Source organism: Stigmatopora nigra, chromosome 5, assembly GCF_051989575.1.
Source record: "Stigmatopora nigra isolate UIUO_SnigA chromosome 5, RoL_Snig_1.1, whole genome shotgun sequence".
Lineage (NCBI taxonomy): Eukaryota > Metazoa > Chordata > Actinopteri > Syngnathiformes > Syngnathidae > Stigmatopora > Stigmatopora nigra.
Window position 1 is genome coordinate 15,155,957 of NC_135512.1, and position 15,663 is coordinate 15,171,619.

A 15,663-nucleotide genomic window follows, 5' to 3' on the forward strand; every position below is an offset into this window, starting at 1 on the left:
TTGTTCACCAAGCACCACGAAGACAGTTTGTTGACCTCATCTTTGTAGGCCGACTCATCCCCTCCTTAGGTGAGTCCGACCACAGTGGTGTTATTGTTACGATCCCATCGCGTAATGCGACGCGATCGGGGGGGAAGGTGAACCCAGGTGCGGAGACGCCCATGGAAAAGGGGAGGCAGTTGCGTAGCATTTGAAGTTTGGTTTACTTAACGGAAAAACGTAACATAACAACTTGGCTTGAAAACTTACTAATACAAAAATGAAAATGCAGCGTGGCGTGGCGTCAAGAGAACGGCATGACAAACGTAGAAACTCAGGGGAACAAACCAGACGATCCGACAAACAATCAACTAACTCATAATGCTTAAATAGCCAGGACAACATAATCACCTAATTGCCACGGCTGATAACAATCATGACATCATGCCAGGAGGGTCAACCAAGCCACTCCTGACAGTACCTCCCCTCTAAGGGACGGATCCTAGACGTCCCAAGGTCAATTCTAACATGAGAGACGAGAACAAGCAGGGAGGGCGGGTGGGAGACCTAGCATTGTCCGGGGGTCGTCCACACCAACCCATGAACAGACGAAGGAGAGGTCGATCCGGCAGGCGTCTGTGCCAGCCTGAAACAAGACGAGGCAGTAGTCGGTCCAGCGGGCGTCCGTGCCGGCCAGAAACGAGACGAGCCAGTGGCAGGTCTGGTGAGCGTCCGCGCCGGCCAGAAACGAGACGGGGCAGTGGCAAGTGTGGCGGGCGTCCGCGCCAGCCTGAAACAAGACGAGGCAGTAGTCGGTCCGGCGGGCATCCGTGCCGGCCAGAAACGAGACGGGGCAGTGGCAGGTCTGGCGGGCGTCCGCGTCGGCCAGAAACGAGACGGGGCAGTGGCAAGTCTGGCGGGCGTCCGCGTCGGCCAGAAACGAGACGGGGCAGTGGCAAGTCTGGCGGGCATCCGCGCCGGCCAGAAACGAGACGGGGCATTGGCAAGTCTGGCGGGCGTCCGCACCGGCCAAGAACATGACGAGGCAGTGGTCGGTCTGGCGGGCGTCCGCGCCGGCCAGAAACAAGACGGGGCAGTGGTCGGTCCGGCGAGCGTCCGCGCCGGCCAGATACGAGACGAGGCTGTGGTTGACCCGGCGGGCGTCCGCGCCGGTCAGAAACGAGACGAGGCAATGGCAGGTCTGGCGGGCGTCCGCACTGGCCAGAAACGAGACGAGGCAGTGGTCGGTCCGGCGGAAGTCCGCGCCGGCCGATGACAAGGCGTAATCGTGGCCGGTCCGGCAGGCATCCCAGCTGGTCCTTTAAGTCTTGGCCAAGCCGCCTGCCTTTAGGAGACACCAGAAGTTTAGTACGGTCGGGCACCTTACCCTGGTTGCTCGGGGGGTCGCCAACTCCCTCCTCCCGGGAACCCGGAGCATTGCTTCTCTCGACGTCGCCGACCCCTTCTTCCAGGGGTACCGGCGAATTAGCACTCTTGACTTCGCCGGCCCCGTCCTCCAGGGGCAACGGCGAATTGCCACTCTCGACGTCGCCGGCTTCTTCTTCCAGGGGCACCGGCGAATTACAACTCTCGACATCACTGTCCCCATCCCCCAGGGGCACCGGCGAATTACCACTCTCGACATCACTGTCCCCATCCTCCAGGGGCAACAGCGAATTGCCACTCTCGACGTCGCCGGCCCCGTCTTCCAGGGGCGCCGGCGAATTACCACTCTCGACGTCACCGGCCCCGTCCTCCAGGAGCACTGGCGCAATGCCACTCTTGACGTCTCCGGCTCCTTCTTCCAGGGGCACCGGCGAATTACCACTCTCGACGTCACCGGGCCCGTCCTCCAGGGGCAACGGCAAATTTCCACTCTCGACATCCCCGGCCCCGTCTTCCAGGTGCGCCGGTGCATTGCCACTCTTGAAGTTGCCGGCCCTGTCTTCCAGTGGCGCTGGAGCATTGTCGCCACTTCTGGTCGGGCAGGCGCTGGGCGGGCAGGCGCTGGACGGGCAGGCGCTGGACGGGCAGGCGCTGGACGGGTCATATGTAACTTCTGCAGATGTGAAATCATAAAGTCCAACTGTGAAAAGTTTGTCACAGCCTGCTTCATTGTTTCAAACATATGTAAGAACCTCATCTTTTAAATAGTTAAGGAATTTTTACCAGTTCTCATTATAAATTGACAGGTATTGGTATTTCGGTGTTCAAAATCTTCTTCAAAAAGTTTGTCAGTGCCTGCTCCATTGTTTCATATAGCTTTAGGAAGATCATCTTTGAAATTTCAAAGAAGTTTGACCAATTAACTAGTGTGACCACCAGGCATTGGTGGTTCAGTGGTAGAATTCTTGCTTGCCATGCAAGAGGCCTGGGTTTGATTCCCAGGCCATGCACTGTATATGCCCATTAGTTTTGATCATATGTAGATTCTGCAGATGTGAAATCATGAAATCCAACTGTGAAAAGTTTGTCACAGCCTGCTTCATTATTTCAAATATATGTAAGAACCTCATCTTTTAAATAGTTAAGGAATTTTTACCAGTTCTCATTATCAATTGACAGGCATTGGTATTTCGGTGGTGGAACCTACATGCTATGCGAGAGGCCAGGGTCTAAATCCCAGCCAATGCACTGTGTTCACCCATAGTACATTGATCACCTGTTACTTCTACAAATTTTAAATGTTCAAAATCTTCTTCAAAAAGTTTGTCAGTGCCTACTCCATTGTTTCATATAGCTTTAGGAAGATCATCTTTGAAATTTCAAAGAAGTTTGACGAATTAGCTGGTGTGACTACCAGGCGTTGGTGGTTCAGTGGTAGAATTCTTGCTTACCATGCAAGAGGCCTGGGTACGATTCCCAGCCAGTGCACTGGATATGCTGTTTGGTTTTGATCATATGTAACTTCTGCAGATGTGAAATCATGAAGTCCAACTTTGAAAACTTTGTCACAGCCTGCTTCATTGTTTCAAACATATGTAAGAACCTCATCTTTTAAATAGTTAAGGAATTTTTACCAGTTCTCATTATAAATTGACAGGCATTGGTATTTCAGTGGTGGAACCTGCTTGCCATGCGAGAGGCCAGGGTCCAAATCCCAGCCAATGCACTGTGTTCACCCATAGTACATTGTTCACCTGTTACTTCTACAAATTTTAAATGTTCAAAATCTTCTTCAAAAAGTTTGTCAGTGCCTGCTCCATTGTTTCATATAGCTTTAGGAAGATCATCTTTGAAATTTCAAAGAAGTTTGACAAATTAGCTAAAATGACTACCAGGCATTGGTGGTTCAGTGGTAGAATTCTTGCTTGCCATGTAAGAGGCCTTGGTTACGAATCCCAGCCAGTGCACTGTATATGCCCATCAGTTTTGATCATATGTTTCTTCTGCAGATGTGAAATCATGAAGTCCAACTGTGAAAAATTTGTCACAGCCTGCTTCGTTATTTCAAATATATGTAAGAACCTCATCTTTTAAATAGTTAAGGAATTTTTACCAGTTCTCATTATCAATTGACAGGCATTGGTATTTCGGTGGTGGAACCTGCTTGCCATGCGAGAGGCCAGGATCTAATTCCCAGCCAATGCACTGTGTTCACCCATAGTATGTTGATCACCTGTTACTTCTACAAATTTTAAATGTTCAAATTCTTCTTCAAAAAGTTTGTCAGTGCCTGCTCCATTGTTTCATATAGCTTCAGGAAGGTCATCTTTGAAATTTCAAAGAAGTTTGACCAATTAGCTGTTGTGACTACCAGGCATTGGTGGTTCAGTGGTAGAATTCATGCTTGCCAAGCAAGAGGCCTGGGTCCGATTTTCAGCCAGTGCACTGTATATGCTCATTAGTTTTGATCATATGTAACTTCTACAGATGTGAAATCATGATGTCCAACTGTGAAAAGTTTGTCACAGCCTGCTTCATTGTTTCAAATGTATGTAAGAACCTCATCTTTTAAATAGTTAAGGAATTTTCACCAGTTCTCATTATCAATTGACAGGCATTGGTATTTCGGTGGTGGAACCTGCTTGCCATGCGAGAGGCCAGGATCTAATTCCCAGCCAATGCTCTGTGTTCACCCATAGTATGTTGATCACCTGTTACTTCTACAAATTTTAAATGTTCAAATTCTTCTTCAAAAAGTTTGTCAGTGCCTGCTCCATTGTTTCATATAGCTTCAGGGAGGTCATCTTTGAAATTCCAAAGAAGTTTGACCAATTAGCTAATGTGACTACCAGGCATTGGTGGTTCAGTTGTAGAATTCTTGCTTGCCATGCAAGAGGCTTGGGTCCGATTCCCAGCCAGTGCAGTGTAAATGCCCATTAGTTTTGATCATATGTAATTTCTGCAGATGTGAAATCATGAAATTCAACTGTGAAAAGTTTGTCGCAGCCTGCTTCATTATTTCAAATATATGTAAGAACCTCATCTTTTAAATAGTTAAGGAATTTTTACCAGTTCTCATTATCAATTGACAGGCATTGGTATTTCGGTGGTGGAACCTACATGCCATGCGAGAGGCCAGGGTCTAAATCCCAGCCAATGCACTGTGTTAACCCATAGTACATTGATCACCTGTTACTTCTACAAATTTTAAATGTTCAAAATCTTCTTTAAAAATTCTGTCAGTGCCTGCTCCATTGTTTCATATAGCTTCAGGAAGGTCATCTTTGAAATTTCAATGAAGTTTGACCAATTAGCTAATATGACTACCAGGCATTGGTGGTTCAGTGGTAGATTTCTTGCTTGCCATGCAAGAGGCCTGGGTACGATTCCCAGCCAGTGCACTGTATATGCCATTTGGTTTTGATCATATGTAACTTCTGCAGATGTGAAATCATGAAGTCCAACTGTGAAAACTTTGTCACAGCCTGCTTCATTGTTTCAAACATATGTAAGAACCTCATCTTTTAAATAGTTAAGGAATTTTTACCAGTTCTCATTATAAATTGACAGGCATTGGTATTTCGGTGGTGGAACCTGCTTGCCATGCGAGAGGCCAGGCTCCAAATCCCAGCCAATGCACTGTGTTCACCCATAGTACATTGATCACCTGTTACTTCTACAAATTTTAAATGTTCAAAATCTTCTTCAAAAAGTTTGTCAGTGCCTACTGCATTGTTTCATATAGCTTTAGGAAGATCATCTTTGAAATTTCAAAGAAATTTGACCAATTAGCTAATGTGATTACCAGGCATTGGTAGTTCAGTGGTAGAATTCTTGCTTGCCATGCAAGAGGCCTGGGTCCGATTCCCAGCCAGTGCACTGTATGCGCCCATTAGTTTTGAACATATGTAGATTCTGCAGATGTGAAATCATGAAATCCAACTGTGAAAAGTTTGTCACAGCCTGCTTCATTATTTCAAATATATGTAAGAACCTCATCTTTTAAATAGTTAAGGAATTTTTACCAGTTCTCATTATCAATTGACAGGCATTGGTATTTCGGTGGTGGAACCTACATGCCATGCGAGAGGCCAGGGTCTAAATCCCAGCCAATGCACTGTGTTAACCCATAGTACATTGATCACCTGTTACTTCTACAAATTTTAAATGTTCAAAATCTTCTTCAAAAAGTTTGTCAGTGCCTACTGCATTGTTTCATATAGCTTTAGGAAGATCATCTTTGAAATTTCAAAGAAGTTTGACAAATTAGCCAATGTGACTACCAGGCATTGGTGGTTCAGTGGTAGAATTCTTGCTTGCCATGCAAGAGGCCTGGGTTCTATTCCCAGCCAGTGCACTGTATGCGCCCATTAGTTTTGATCATATGTAGATTCTGCAGATGTGAAATCATGAAATCCAACTGTGAAAAGTTTGTCACAGCCTGCTTCATTATTTCAAATATATGTAAGAACCTCATCTTTTAAATAGTTAAGGAATTTTTACCAGTTCTCATTATCAATTGACAGGCATTGGTATTTCGGTGGTGGAACCTACATGCCATGCGAGAGGCCAGGGTCTAAATCCCAGCCAATGCACTGTGTTAACCCATAGTACATTGATCACCTGTTACTTCTACAAATTTTAAATGTTCAAAATCTTCTTCAAAAAGTTTGTCAGTGCCTACTGCATTGTTTCATATAGCTTTAGGAAGATCATCTTTGAAATTTCAAAGAAGTTTGACAAATAAGCCAATGTGTCTACCAGGCATTGGTGGTTCAGTGGTAGAATTCTTGCTTGCCATGCAAGAGGCCTGGGTTCGATTCCCTGCCAGTGCACTGTATATGCCCATTAGTTTTGATCATATGTTACTTCTGCAGATGTGTAATCATGAAGTCCAACTGTGAAAAATTTGTCACAGCCTGCTTCGTTATTTCAAATATATGTAAGAACCTCATCTTTTAAATAGTTAAGGAATTTTTACCAGCTCTCATTATAAATTGACAGGCATTGGTATTTCGGTGGTGGAACCTGCTTGCCATGCGAGAGGCCAGGGTCCAAATCCCAGCCAATGCACTGTGTTCACCCATAGTACATTGATCACCTGTTACTTCTACAAATTTTAAATGTTCAAAATCTTCTTCAAAAAGTTTGTCAGTGCCTGCTCCATTGTTTCATATAGCTTTAGGAAGATCATCTTTGAAATTTCCAAGAAATTTGACCAATTAGCTAGTGTGATTACCAGGCATTGGTAGTTCAGTGGTAGAATTCTTGCTTGCCATGCAAGAGGCCTGGGTCCGATTCCCAGCCAGTGCACTGTATATGCCCATTAGTTTTGATCATATGTAGATTCTGCAGATGTGAAATCATGAAATCCAACTGTGAAAAGTTTGTCACAGCCTGCTTCATTATTTCAAATATATGTAAGAACCTCATCTTTTAAATAGTTAAGGAATTTTTACCAGTTCTCATTATCAATTGACAGGCATTGGTATTTCGGTGGTGGAACCTACATGCCATGCGAGAGGCCAGGGTCTAAATCCCAGCCAATGCACTGTATTAACCCATAGTACATTGATCACCTGTTACTTCTACAAATTTTAAATGTTCAAAATCTTCTTCAAAAAGTTTGTCAGTGCCTACTGCATTGTTTCATATAGCTTTAGGAAGATCATCTTTGAAATTTCAAAGAAGTTTGACCAATTAGCTAATGTGACTACCAGGCATTGGTGGTTCAGTGGTTAAATTCTTGCTTGCCATGCATAGGCCTTGGTCCGATTCCCAGCCAGTGCACTTTATATGCCCATTAGTTTTGATCATATGTTACTTCTGCAGATGTGTAATCATGAAGTCCAACTGTGAAAAATTTGTCACAGCCTGCTTCGTTATTTCAAATATATGTAAGAACCTCATCTTTTAAATAGTTAAGGAATTTTTACCAGTTCTCATTATAATTTAACAGATATTGGTATTTCGGTGGTGGAACCTACATGCCATGCGAGAGGCCAGGGTCTAATTCCCAGCCAATGCACTGTGTTCACGCATAGTATGTTGATCACCTGTTACTTCTACAAATTTTAAATGTTCAAAATCTTCTTCAAAAAGTTTATCAGTGCCTGCTCCATTGTTTCATATAGCTTCAGGAAGGTCATCTTTGAAATTTCAAAGAAGTTTGACCAATTAGCTAATGTGACTACCAGGCATTGGTGGTTCAGTGGTAGAATTCTTGCTTGCCATGCAAGAGGCCTGGGTCCGATTCTCAGCCAGTGCACTGTATAACCTGTTTGGATTTGATAATACGTAACTTCTGCAGATGTGAAATCATGAAGTCCAACTGTGAAAAGTTTGTCACAGCCTGCTTCATTATTTCAAATATATGTAAGAACCTCATCTTTTAAATAGTTAAGGAATTTTTACCAGTTCTCATTATAAATTGACAGGCATTGGTATTTCAATGGTGGAACCTGCTTGCCATGCGAGAGGCCAGGGTCTAATTCCGAGCTAATGCACTGTGTTTACCCATAGTACATTGATCACCTGTTACTTCTACAAATTTTAAATGTTCAAAATCTTCTTAAAAAGGTTTGTCAGTGCCTGCTCCATTGTTTCCTATAGCTTTAGGAAGATCATCTTTGAAATTTCCAAAAAATTTGACCAATTAGCTAATGTGATTACCAGGCATTGGTAGTTCAGTGGTAGAATTCTTGCTTGCCATGCAAGAGGCCTGGGTCCGATTCCCAGCCAGTGCACTGTATGCGCCCATTAGTTTTGAACATATGTAGATTCTGCAGATGTGAAATCATGAAATCCAACTGTGAAAAGTTTGTCACAGCCTGCTTCATTATTTCAAATATATGTAAGAACCTCATCTTTTAAATAGTTAAGGAATTTTTACCAGTTCTCATTATCAATTGACAGGCATTGGTATTTCGGTGGTGGAACCTACATGCCATGCGAGAGGCCAGGGTCTAAATCCCAGCCAATGCACTGTGTTCACCCATAGTACATTGATCACCTGTTACTTCTACAAATTTTTAATGTTCAAAATCTTCTTCAAAAAGTTTGTCAGTGCCTGCTCCATTGTTTCATATAGCTTTAGGAAGATCATCTTTGAAATTTCCAAGAAATTTGACCAATTAGCTAATGTGATTATCAGGCATTGGTAGTTCAGTGGTAGAATTCTTGCTTGCCATGCTTGAGGCCTGGGTCCGATTCCCAGCCAGTGCACTGTATATGCCCATTAGTTTTGATCATTTGTATATTCTGCAGATGTGAAATCATGAAATCCAACTGTGAAAAGTTTGTCACAGCCTGCTTCATTATTTCAAATATATGTAAGAACCTCATCTTTTAAATAGTTAAGGATATTTTACCAGTTCTCATTATCAATTGACAGGCATTGGTATTTCGGTGGTGGAACCTACATGCCATGCGAGAGGCCAGGGTCTAAATCCCAGCCAATGCACTGTATTAACCCATAGTACATTGATCACCTGTTACTTCTACAAATTTTAAATGTTCAAAATCTTCTTCAAAAAGTTTGTCAGTGCCTACTGCATTGTTTCATATAGCTTCAAGAACATCATCTTTGAAATTTCAAAGATGTTTGACCAATTAGCTACTGTGACTACCAGGCATTGGTGGTTCAGTGGTAGAATTCTTGCTTGCCATGCAAGAGGCCTGGGTCCGATTCCCAGCCAGTGCACTGTATATACTGTTTGGTTTTGATCATATGTAACTTCTGCAGATGTGAAATCATGAAGTCCAACTGTGAAAAGTTTGTCACAGCCTGCTTCATTATTTCAAATATATGTAAGAACCTCATCTTTTAAATAGTTAAGGAATTTTTACCAGTTCTCATTATATATTGACAGGCATTGGTATTTCAATGGTGGAACCTACATGCCATGCGAGAGGCCAGGGTCTAAATCCCAGCCAATGCACTGTGTTCACCCATAGTACATTGATCACCTGTTACTTCTACAAATTTTAAATGTTCAAAATCTTCTTCAAAAAGTTTGTCAGTGCCTGCTCCATTGTTTCATATAGCTTTAGGAAGATCATCTTTGAAATTTCAAAGAAGTTTGACAAATTAGCCAATGTGACTACCAGGCATTGGTGGTTCAGTGGTAGAATTCTTGCTTGCCATGCAAGAGGCCTGGGTTCTATTCCCAGCCAGTGCACTGTATGCGCCCATTAGTTTTGATCATATGTAGATTCTGCAGATGTGAAATCATGAAATCCAACTGTGAAAAGTTTGTCACAGCCTGCTTCATTATTTCAAATATATGTAAGAACCTCATCTTTTAAATAGTTAAGGAATTTTTACCAGTTCTCATTATCAATTGACAGGCATTGGTATTTCGGTGGTGGAACCTACATGCCATGCGAGAGGCCAGGGTCTAAATCCCAGCCAATGCACTGTGTTAACCCATAGTACATTGATCACCTGTTACTTCTACAAATTTTAAATGTTCAAAATCTTCTTCAAAAAGTTTGTCAGTGCCTACTGCATTGTTTCATATAGCTTTAGGAAGATCATCTTTGAAATTTCAAAGAAGTTTGACAAATAAGCCAATGTGTCTACCAGGCATTGGTGGTTCAGTGGTAGAATTCTTGCTTGCCATGCAAGAGGCCTGGGTCCGATTCCCAGCCAGTGCACTGTATATGCCCTTTAGTTTTGATCATATGTTACTTCTGCAGATGTGTAATCATGAAGTCCAACTGTGAAAAATTTGTCACAGCCTGCTTCGTTATTTCAAATATATGTAAGAACCTCATCTTTTAAATAGTTAAGGAATTTTTACCAGCTCTCATTATAAATTGACAGGCATTGGTATTTCGGTGGTGGAACCTGCTTGCCATGCGAGAGGCCAGGGTCCAAATCCCAGCCAATGCGCTGTGTTCACCCATAGTACATTGATCACCTGTTACTTCTACAAATTTTAAATGTTCAAAATCTTCTTCAAAAAGTTTGTCAGTGCCTGCTCCATTGTTTCATATAGCTTTAGGAAGATCATCTTTGAAATTTCAAAGAAATTTGACCAATTAGCTAGTGTGATTACCAGGCATTGGTAGTTCAGTGGTAGAATTCTTGCTTGCCATGCAAGAGGCCTGGGTCCGATTCCCAGACAGTGCACTGTATATGCCCATTAGTTTTGATCATATGTAGATTCTGCAGATGTGAAATCATGAAATCCAACTGTGAAAAGTTTGTCACAGCCTGCTTCATTATTTCAAATATATGTAAGAACCTCATCTTTTAAATAGTTAAGGAATTTTTACCAGTTCTCATTATCAATTGACAGGCATTGGTATTTCGGTGGTGGAACCTACATGCCATGCGAGAGGCCAGGGTCTAAATCCCAGCCAATGCACTGTATTAACCCATAGTACATTGATCACCTGTTACTTCTACAAATTTTAAATGTTCAAAATCTTCTTCAAAAAGTTTGTCAGTGCCTACTGCATTGTTTCATATAGCTTTAGGAAGATCATCTTTGAAATTTCAAAGAAGTTTGACCAATTAGCTAATGCGACTACCAGGCATTGGTGGTTCAGTGGTTAAGTTCTTGCTTGCCATGCATAGGCCTTGGTCCGATTCCCAGCCAGTGCACTTTATATGCCCATTAGTTTTGATCATATGTTACTTCTGCAGATGTGTAATCATGAAGTCCAACTGTGAAAAATTTGTCACAGCCTGCTTCGTTATTTCAAATATATGTAAGAACCTCATCTTTTAAATAGTTAAGGAATTTTTACCAGCTCTCATTATAATTTAACAGATATTGGTATTTCAGTGGTGGAACCTACATGCCATGCGAGAGGCCAGGGTCTAATTCCCAGCCAATGCACTGTGTTCACGCATAGTATGTTGATCACCTGTTACTTCTACAAATTTTAAATGTTCAAAATCTTCTTCAAAAAGTTTATCAGTGCCTGCTCCATTGTTTCATATAGCTTCAGGAAGGTCATCTTTGAAATTTCAAAGAAGTTTGACCAATTAGCTAATGTGACTACCAGGCATTGGTGGTTCAGTGGTAGAATTCTTGCTTGCCATGCAAGAGGCCTGGGTCCGATTCTCAGCCAGTGCACTGTATAACCTGTTTGGATTTGATAATACGTAACTTCTGCAGATGTGAAATCATGAAGTCCAACTGTGAAAAGTTTGTCACAGCCTGCTTCATTATTTCAAATATATGTAAGAACCTCATCTTTTAAATAGTTAAGGAATTTTTACCAGTTCTCATTATAAATTGACAGGCATTGGTATTTCAATGGTGGAACCTGCTTGCCATGCGAGAGGCCAGGGTCTAATTCCGAGCTAATGCACTGTGTTCACCCATAGTACATTGATCACCTGTTACTTCTACAAATTTTAAATGTTCAAAATCTTCTTCAAAAAGTTTGTCAGTGCCTGCTCCATTGTTTCCTATAGCTTTAGGAAGATCATCTTTGAAATTTCCAAAAAATTTGACCAATTAGCTAATGTGGTTACCAGGCATTGGTAGTTCAGTGGTAGAATTCTTGCTTGCCATGCAAGAGGCCTGGGTCCGATTCCCAGCCAGTGCACTGTATGCGCCCATTAGTTTTGAACATATGTAGATTCTGCAGATGTGAAATCATGAAATCCAACTGTGAAAAGTTTGTCACAGCCTGCTTCATTATTTCAAATATATGTAAGAACCTCATCTTTTAAATAGTTAAGGAATTTTTACCAGTTCTCATTATCAATTGACAGGCATTGGTATTTCGGTGGTGGAACCTACATGCCATGCGAGAGGCCAGGGTCTAAATCCCAGCCAATGCACTGTGTTCACCCATAGTACATTGATCACCTGTTACTTCTACAAATTTTAAATGTTCAAAATCTTCTTCAAAAAGTTTGTCAGTGCCTGCTCCATTGTTTCATATAGCTTTAGGAAGATCATCTTTGAAATTTCCAAGAAATTTGACCAATTAGCTAATGTGAATACCAGGCATTGGTAGTTCAGTGGTAGAATTCTTGCTTGCCATGCTAGAGGCCTGGGTCCGATTCCCAGCCAGTGCACTGTATATGCCCATTAGTTTTGATCATTTGTATATTCTGCAGATGTGAAATCATGAAATCCAACTGTGAAAAGTTTGTCACAGCCTGCTTCATTATTTCAAATATATGTAAGAACCTCATCTTTTAAATAGTTAAGGAATTTTTACCAGTTCTCATTATAATTTAACAGATATTGGTATTTCGGTGGTGGAACCTACATGCCATGCGAGAGGCCAGGGTCTAATTCCCAGCCAATGCACTGTGTTCACGCATAGTATGTTGATCACCTGTTACTTCTACAAATTTTAAATGTTCAAAATCTTCTTCAAAAAGTTTATCAGTGCCTGCTCCATTGTTTCATATAGCTTCAGGAAGGTCATCTTTGAAATTTCAAAGAAGTTTGACCAATTAGCTAATGTGACTACCAGGCATTGGTGGTTCAGTGGTAGAATTCTTGCTTGCCATGCAAGAGGCCTGGGTCCGATTCTCAGCCAGTGCACTGTATAACCTGTTTGGATTTGATAATACGTAACTTCTGCAGATGTGAAATCATGAAGTCCAACTGTGAAAAGTTTGTCACAGCCTGCTTCATTATTTCAAATATATGTAAGAACCTCATCTTTTAAATAGTTAAGGAATTTTTACCAGTTCTCATTATAAATTGACAGGCATTGGTATTTCAATGGTGGAACCTGCTTGCCATGCGAGAGGCCAGGGTCTAATTCCGAGCTAATGCACTGTGTTCACCCATAGTACATTGATCACCTGTTACTTCTACAAATTTTAAATGTTCAAAATCTTCTTCAAAAAGTTTGTCAGTGCCTGCTCCATTGTTTCCTATAGCTTTAGGAAGATCATCTTTGAAATTTCCAAAAAATTTGACCAATTAGCTAATGTGGTTACCAGGCATTGGTAGTTCAGTGGTAGAATTCTTGCTTGCCATGCAAGAGGCCTGGGTCCGATTCCCAGCCAGTGCACTGTATGCGCCCATTAGTTTTGAACATATGTAGATTCTGCAGATGTGAAATCATGAAATCCAACTGTGAAAAGTTTGTCACAGCCTGCTTCATTATTTCAAATATATGTAAGAACCTCATCTTTTAAATAGTTAAGGAATTTTTACCAGTTCTCATTATCAATTGACAGGCATTGGTATTTCGGTGGTGGAACCTACATGCCATGCGAGAGGCCAGGGTCTAAATCCCAGCCAATGCACTGTGTTCACCCATAGTACATTGATCACCTGTTACTTCTACAAATTTTAAATGTTCAAAATCTTCTTCAAAAAGTTTGTCAGTGCCTGCTCCATTGTTTCATATAGCTTTAGGAAGATCATCTTTGAAATTTCCAAGAAATTTGACCAATTAGCTAATGTGAATACCAGGCATTGGTAGTTCAGTGGTAGAATTCTTGCTTGCCATGCAAGAGGCCTGGGTCCGATTCCCAGCCAGTGCACTGTATATGCCCATTAGTTTTGATCATTTGTATATTCTGCAGATGTGAAATCATGAAATCCAACTGTGAAAAGTTTGTCACAGCCTGCTTCATTATTTCAAATATATGTAAGAACCTCATCTTTTAAATAGTTAAGGATATTTTACCAGTTCTCATTATCAATTGACAGGCATTGGTATTTCGGTGGTGGAACCTACATGCCATGCGAGAGGCCAGGGTCTAAATCCCAGCCAATGCACTGTATTAACCCATAGTACATTGATCACCTGTTACTTCTACAAATTTTAAATGTTCAAAATCTTCTTCAAAAAGTTTGTCAGTGCCTACTGCATTGTTTCATATAGCTTCAGGAACATCATCTTTGAAATTTCAAAGATGTTTGACCAATTAGCTACTGTGACTACCAGGCATTGGTGGTTCAGTGGTAGAATTCTTGCTTGCCATGCAAGAGGCCTGGGTCTGATTCCCAGCCAGTGCACTGTATATCCTGTTTGGTTTTGATCATATGTAACTTCTGCAGATGTGAAATCATGAAGTCCAACTGTGAAAAGTTTGTCACAGCCTGCTTCATTATTTCAAATATATGTAAGAACCTCATCTTTTAAATAGTTAAGGAATTTTTACCAGTTCTCATTATATATTGACAGGCATTGGTATTTCAATGGTGGAACCTACATGCCATGCGAGAGGCCAGGGTCTAAATCCCAGCCAATGCACTGTGTTCACCCATAGTACATTGATCACCTGTTACTCCTACAAATTTTAAATGTTCAAAATCTTCTTCAAAAAGTTTGTCAGTGCCTGCTCCATTGTTTCATATAGCTTTAGGAAGATCATCTTCGAAATTTCAAAGAAATTTGACCAATTAGCTAATGTGATTACCAGGCATTGGTAGTTCAGTGGTAGAATTCTTGCTTGCCATGCAAGAGGCCTGGGCCCGATTCCCAGCCAGTGCACTGTATGCGCCCATTAGTTTTGATCATATGTAGATTCTGCAGATGTGAAATCATGAAATCCAACTGTGAAAAGTTTGTCACAGCCTGCTTCATTATTTCAAATATATGTAAGAACCTCATCTTTTAAATAGTTAAGGAATTTTTTACCAGTTCTCATTATCAATTGACAGGCATTGGTATTTCGGTGGTGGAACCTACATGCCATGCGAGAGGCCAGGGTCTAAATCCCAGCCAATGCACTGTGTTAACCCATAGTACATTGATCACCTGTTACTTCTACAAATTTTAAATGTTCAAAATCTTCTTCAAAAAGTTTGTCAGTGCCTACTGCATTGTTTCATATAGCTTTAGGAAGATCATCTTTGAAATTTCAAAGAAATTTGACGAATTAGCTAGTGTGACTACCAGGCATTGGTGGTTCAGTGGTAGAATTCTTGCTTGCCATGCAAGAGGCCTGGGTTCGATTCCCAGCCAGTGCACTGTATATGCCCATTAGTTTTGATCATATGTTACTTCTGCAGATGTGTAATCATGAAGTCCAACTGTGATAAATTTGTCACAGCCTGCTTCGTTATTTCAAATATATGTAAGAACCTCATCTTTTAAATAGTTAAGGAATTTTTACCAGCTCTCATTATAAATTGACAGGCATTGGTATTTCGGTGGTGGAACCTGCTTGCCATGCGAGAGGCCAGGGTCCAAATCCCAGCCAATGCACTGTGTTCACCCATAGTACATTGATCACCTGTTACTTCTACAAATTTTAAATGTTCAAAATCTTCTTCAAAAAGTTTGTCAGTGCCTGCTCCATTGTTTCATATAGCTTTAGGAAGATCATCTTTGAAATTTCCAAGAAATTTG

The 15,663-nt window shown here is 41.5% G+C and overlaps 13 non-coding genes across 13 annotated transcripts; all 13 read left to right on the forward strand.

The window, feature by feature from the left end:
• The first annotated feature begins 2,782 nt into the window (after positions 1-2,782).
• Positions 2,783-2,853, forward strand: trnag-acc (transfer RNA glycine (anticodon ACC)). The gene has a single exon. It is a non-coding gene; the product is annotated as a tRNA-Gly (tRNA).
• A 2,320-nt stretch (positions 2,854-5,173) lies between these two features.
• Positions 5,174-5,244, forward strand: trnag-gcc (transfer RNA glycine (anticodon GCC)). The gene has a single exon. It is a non-coding gene; the product is annotated as a tRNA-Gly (tRNA).
• A 407-nt stretch (positions 5,245-5,651) lies between these two features.
• trnag-gcc (transfer RNA glycine (anticodon GCC)) lies at positions 5,652-5,722 on the forward strand. The gene has a single exon. It is a non-coding gene; the product is annotated as a tRNA-Gly (tRNA).
• A 407-nt stretch (positions 5,723-6,129) lies between these two features.
• Positions 6,130-6,200, forward strand: trnag-gcc (transfer RNA glycine (anticodon GCC)). The gene has a single exon. It is a non-coding gene; the product is annotated as a tRNA-Gly (tRNA).
• Positions 6,201-6,607: 407 nt separating this feature from the next.
• trnag-gcc (transfer RNA glycine (anticodon GCC)) lies at positions 6,608-6,678 on the forward strand. Its single transcript has one exon. It is a non-coding gene; the product is annotated as a tRNA-Gly (tRNA).
• Positions 6,679-8,040: 1,362 nt separating this feature from the next.
• On the forward strand, positions 8,041-8,111 carry trnag-gcc (transfer RNA glycine (anticodon GCC)). The gene has a single exon. It is a non-coding gene; the product is annotated as a tRNA-Gly (tRNA).
• Positions 8,112-8,996: 885 nt separating this feature from the next.
• trnag-gcc (transfer RNA glycine (anticodon GCC)) lies at positions 8,997-9,067 on the forward strand. The gene has a single exon. It is a non-coding gene; the product is annotated as a tRNA-Gly (tRNA).
• Positions 9,068-9,474: 407 nt separating this feature from the next.
• On the forward strand, positions 9,475-9,545 carry trnag-gcc (transfer RNA glycine (anticodon GCC)). Its single transcript has one exon. It is a non-coding gene; the product is annotated as a tRNA-Gly (tRNA).
• A 407-nt stretch (positions 9,546-9,952) lies between these two features.
• Positions 9,953-10,023, forward strand: trnag-gcc (transfer RNA glycine (anticodon GCC)). Its single transcript has one exon. It is a non-coding gene; the product is annotated as a tRNA-Gly (tRNA).
• Positions 10,024-11,863: 1,840 nt separating this feature from the next.
• trnag-gcc (transfer RNA glycine (anticodon GCC)) lies at positions 11,864-11,934 on the forward strand. The gene has a single exon. It is a non-coding gene; the product is annotated as a tRNA-Gly (tRNA).
• A 1,363-nt stretch (positions 11,935-13,297) lies between these two features.
• Positions 13,298-13,368, forward strand: trnag-gcc (transfer RNA glycine (anticodon GCC)). Its single transcript has one exon. It is a non-coding gene; the product is annotated as a tRNA-Gly (tRNA).
• A 407-nt stretch (positions 13,369-13,775) lies between these two features.
• trnag-gcc (transfer RNA glycine (anticodon GCC)) lies at positions 13,776-13,846 on the forward strand. Its single transcript has one exon. It is a non-coding gene; the product is annotated as a tRNA-Gly (tRNA).
• A 1,364-nt stretch (positions 13,847-15,210) lies between these two features.
• trnag-gcc (transfer RNA glycine (anticodon GCC)) lies at positions 15,211-15,281 on the forward strand. Its single transcript has one exon. It is a non-coding gene; the product is annotated as a tRNA-Gly (tRNA).
• The last annotated feature ends 382 nt before the right edge of the window (positions 15,282-15,663 follow it).